At 38.1% G+C, this 5,000-nt stretch overlaps 2 long non-coding RNA genes across 2 annotated transcripts; both read left to right on the top strand.

Moving 5' to 3' along the window:
- The first annotated feature begins 461 nt into the window (after window positions 1-461).
- On the top strand, window positions 462-2,219 carry LOC114570116 (uncharacterized). The gene is made up of 3 exons (XR_003694472.1): window positions 462-645; window positions 1,946-2,018; window positions 2,186-2,219. It is a non-coding gene; the product is annotated as an uncharacterized LOC114570116 (long non-coding RNA).
- Window positions 2,220-2,221: 2 nt separating this feature from the next.
- Window positions 2,222-3,258, top strand: LOC114570117 (uncharacterized). The gene is made up of 3 exons (XR_003694473.1): window positions 2,222-2,320; window positions 2,564-2,648; window positions 3,236-3,258. It is a non-coding gene; the product is annotated as an uncharacterized LOC114570117 (long non-coding RNA).
- The last annotated feature ends 1,742 nt before the right edge of the window (window positions 3,259-5,000 follow it).

Consider the following 5,000-nt stretch of genomic DNA (forward strand, 5'->3'; position numbering starts at 1 on the left):
ACACACACACACACACACACACAAACAAGCACACACACACACACACACACACACACACATACACCTACACACACATACACACAGACATACACACACACACACACACAACACACACACACACACAAAACACGCACACACACACACACACACACACACACACACACACACACACACACACACACACACACACACACACACACAGTAACACACACACACACACACAGTAACCCTCTTTAGAATGAACCAAACTCAGGTCCTTTATATGCTGCCTTGTTGAACTTGCTGGTTGCTCCCAGCCGGCTGAGTTGGTTTTTATTTCGGAGGCGGCTGATCTCTGTCATGCCGACTGTCTGACCTGTTTGTTCTGTCGGCTCCAGAGACATTCTGCAGAGCAATATGTGTTGTATGTATGAGTCAAGGATGTCTGTCTGGTTCCACCATCATCATACATACACCCTAAAAAACGCTGGGTTATTTTAATAACCCAATTGCTGGGTTAAGGCTGTTGGGTTATAGGTTGGGTAGATTTGACCCAACGTTGGGTCAAAGATTGTGACCCAACACGATGGGTTAAATGAAAGCGAGGCTCGTTCTTCCGCCATTTCTGGACAGAAGGCGCCAGGACGTCAACGACCATAGCTGCCGGTAAGTGATCAGTTTCAGACGGTAAAACAATAAAAATAGGTTATTATAGCCAGACAATTTTAATGATAGTGTGAACTGAAAGACATGTTAGCATTAACTTAGCTCTCTGTATGGTTAACCATAACGTTAGTTCCCTTTAGCCAGCGAGCTATAAGGACATTAACGTTAACAATTAGCCGTTGGCTCAAGAGTTTAAAACTTATGTTGTAGCTAGCTAGCTAAATGCCTCTCCCTTAACGTTAGCTAGTAAATCTCTATATTGCTATTTTGGTTCCTAACTGTAAACACACATTACTCCTTACACGGAATTAACTATATAACATTAACGTTATGAGTATTATTTAGCATCCCGAACGTCATGATTGATTGACGCACTTGACAGTGAAGATGACGGAGGCAAATAGGAACGTTAGCGTTAGCGTTAGCGTTATGGCCTGAGCTCTCGGACTTTTTATAAAACCTGATAATAACGCAAAAGAGGACAAGGATAAAGTAGAGACTTGCCCCCTCCTATGTGTTAAGCAGCCTAACAGTTACGAGGTATGTTTGTGTTTAGGTGTATTTCTGTATTGTTAATATGTAGTTAAGGTAATGTTAGCTAACGTTAGCCTAGCCTCAAGTGAGTCAGCATAAAATCAAGCTAGCGGTTTTTTACAATAATTAGAAGTATAACGAGACGGTTGTGTTTCTACAATATTAGCGCATATTTGAATGTAAGTGTATTGTGTAACGTGACGCTTAATATGGATAAGCTGTAGCTACATTTTCATAATGTAGATGGTCTGGCAAAGCGAGACTAATGTTGAACTAAACTTAGCAGTAGCAGCTAGCTAGTATTGTCGGCTTGTACTCAAATTCAGTCTTTTTAACAGTTGATTATCATCCCTAGACTTTGTAACCTGTGGTCTGAAGAAAATGCTGTACTATGGAAATATGTATTACAGTATCTCGGGTGACACATGCTTAAATAGGATGGACAAAGTTGCGTTTTTAGATTTTTTACTGATTATTTTTTGCTGTTTTTGTGTTGATTTGTAGTCTTGAAAGTGACAAATCATTTCAGGGATGCTACAGTCTGTACTGCCTATACTTCACTATGCTGGGCTGCTAAGGGTGTGCATTAGTTCTGTTGTAGATTACAGTGTTTCCTTTAGGATCTTAGTAATATGATCTATAATCAGACTTGATATTGCTGTGGAAATGTTATATCAACTAGTATGTATACTAAGCAATACAAAATATTGATTTTGTGGAATGGAACCTGGTAATGAAGCTGTTATTTCTTCGATATACTTTTAAGGATTCAAGTCCCAGCCCCGAACCGGCTGCCTTCAGAGCAACACAGAGCTTCTTTGGAACAAGGAGCAACATTTGTAAGTTCATGGTAATTTATCTTGAATAACTTATTTTTTAATTGAGTGAGAAGCTTTTTTAAAAGCTTCACTTTGATTGGACAATTTTGATGTAAGTCAGAGGCATAGTCATGATATTCATATATATGTGTATACTTTCTTTCTCTGTTCATTAATCATTTTTATAGAATATCCATGAGATCCTTAAGACAGCTGATGGAAATGCATGGTTAGTGGTCCTGAGGAACAGAATCACATAAATAATGAAAGACGTGCCATGGTCCGGATACTTGTGTCCCACTAGTTGTGCACTTTGGAGAGAAGTAAGTATTTTTCACACACAGATTATTATTTTATTATTTTTTAAGTTGTGGGCTAGTTCTTCACTAATGTGAACTGCATCTAAACTACTTATCTCATCCCTTTGATCTGGGATCAGTTAGTGCAATCTTGATTTATTTTTTATTTTATATTATTTTTTTTTTGATAATTACTGTAAAAAAACTGTCAATATATTGTGTTATGTGGTAGTGTTAAATGTTAATAAAATTCATATTGTTGTCAAGTCCATCTTCAGGTGCAAAGGCTATGCTGGCATCATCAATTGTGGATCAGTTTCCATGCCTGAAGGACTGTCAAGGCACAGGCTACGTAAGTTTTTACCACACAATAATGATCTGACCTAAAGCAAATGTGACAATCCCTGCTAGGGCTGTGATGGTTGGTGAGAAAGCAGTGTATCACGTAATATGGGGGTTAAAAACCTGTTATGAGAGTAGTGTGGCAGGTGCCTTAAATCAGGGACAGTGTGGCCGCAGAAGGAAAGCGAGCGGTGAGAGTAGCATTTATGAGTGCAAGAGGAAAAAGAGATGAAAAGATAATGCAAAGTGAGTTAAAAGTGAACAACAAAACAACAAGCTTCTCAAGACAAGGTGGCTTCATGTGTTGATACTGGCGGTAAAGTGAAGGGAGTTACCCTAAAAAACTGGGCTTAAACCTTACAACATAAGTTGCAACACAATACGATCATCTTTAGAAAGACAACATCAACCAAGTTTGAGCTTTTTGTGCAGAATCAGGCAGGACATGTAAGGCAAGAGCTATTCTATTACTGGCTCAGCTTTATCCTAATTTTTACTTCAGCTCTTACTTTCAGAGTTGCTTCTGGCTTTGTTATTACCTAATGTGTTTGAATTCTTTTTTTTTTTTAATCATTTTTGTTTACTTCTAAACTTTAGGACGACGCATGGTTCACCCCAGGGAGGGGCATAAACCCACAACAGGCTTTCTGGAAGAGCATCTCCGTAATGTCTGAAAAAAGACTCCACTCTGGCAGAGACAGTACATTTAACATCACAAGTGCCACAAGACACCCGAGTCATTTTACCAGGTACAGCAAGATGTCTGGCTCCTCCATTTCAATCCAATTCATGTTGCATTTAGAAGTGGATTTGACTTATCCTCTCTCCTGTTTGCAACATAACAAGTACTTCTTACTTGAACTCTATGGGCCAGTTTCATATACAGAGATTAAACTTTTTACATAACTGTTCATTTAATTGTTCTTGTAGTCTAGGGCTAGGCTTGATTCTTGTATGGGAAACCGGCCCACTCTATTAAAACATTAGATATCTTAATATGTCACAGCTTGGTAGAACTTATCGATTTCTCTGCTCCTCACAGAACCAACTAGAACTCCAGAGCGGTTCATCCAATTGACTGAGTGACTGAAGAATAACATCTGGCCACAGTCCCAGGTTGGCCAACACATGCTGGAGACTGCCATCCATAGGGCCCAGTGGATCCCATCACTGGGACTACATCAATGCTAGACATTATCACAGAGTTTCCATGCTTAGTGGACACTCCAGGCATGGTGAGCTAGAATCTTACAAAATAAAATGTTGTGTTGTGGTGCTGGGATTGTTGTTCAATGTCAACTTTGTGCTAAATTTTGGGAGTTCATCTAGACTACCGTCTTTCAGATACCAGGACTTGAATCAAACACTGTCAAATTAATGAGAGCTCAGATTGCTAGTTGATAGTTCAATGCATGAAGTTTGAGAAATTGTGACTATTTTGTCCGTTTAATGATGTAATAAGTAGAGATGCACCGATTTCAACTTACTAGGCTGTTTCAAATTTCCAAGTTTTCATTGAGTTTGATCTGCCGATATCGATTTTAGCCGATTCCAATTTCATATTTTCTAACGACTTTCCAGCACACACAAATATTTATTTTCTATGTTTTTTTTGAATAGAAAATTTTTTGAACAGATAATGGATCACTATAAAATATAACTATATAAATGACTCCTGGTGGCATTCACACACATCTAAAGTGAAATGTTTGAACCATTTCCTCCTTCTCACAATGTAAACAGTAAAGTTACCTGAAAACATAAACATCACACAGATGATTTAACGTCACCGCTCATTTTACACATAGTTTAGAAACAAAACTAAACTCTGAGGGAAGATTACTACGTTTTTAATGTTGGTTTGGAGCGGTATACATCCCCACTAACTTGGAAAGTGTTTTAAACGGTAACGTTGATACAGCATGTCGGAGAAATACAGCATCTTTTTTTTTCTTTGTTTTTTTGATGCGGCAGAGGGACCGCAGTGCTAGCTTCTTGTCTCATTTGATAAACAGTAAATTCATCAAAGTCAGTGTGCCCGACACTATTTTCCAATAAACTGTAGCTGTCATGTAATGTTAACTGAAAGGTATTGAACTGTTTAATTTTGTCTTAAGTGATATATTTGGCTTGTAGCAATAAAAACAAAATGCTGAGATGTTATGTGCGTGATTATTTCATAATTTCATCAATACATTTCATAATGCAAAACATCTAGTGAAAAAAAAAAAAAAATACAGATAACCCAGAAGGTGGGTTGTATTTTTCCAACCCATTTTGAGTAGTATTAACCCAACAACATGGGTCATTTTAACCCATTTTTCGGTAGAAAATATAACCCAACATGCTGGGTCAAAGCCAT

Source organism: Perca flavescens, chromosome 15 (assembly GCF_004354835.1).
Source record: "Perca flavescens isolate YP-PL-M2 chromosome 15, PFLA_1.0, whole genome shotgun sequence".
Classification (NCBI taxonomy): domain Eukaryota; kingdom Metazoa; phylum Chordata; class Actinopteri; order Perciformes; family Percidae; genus Perca; species Perca flavescens.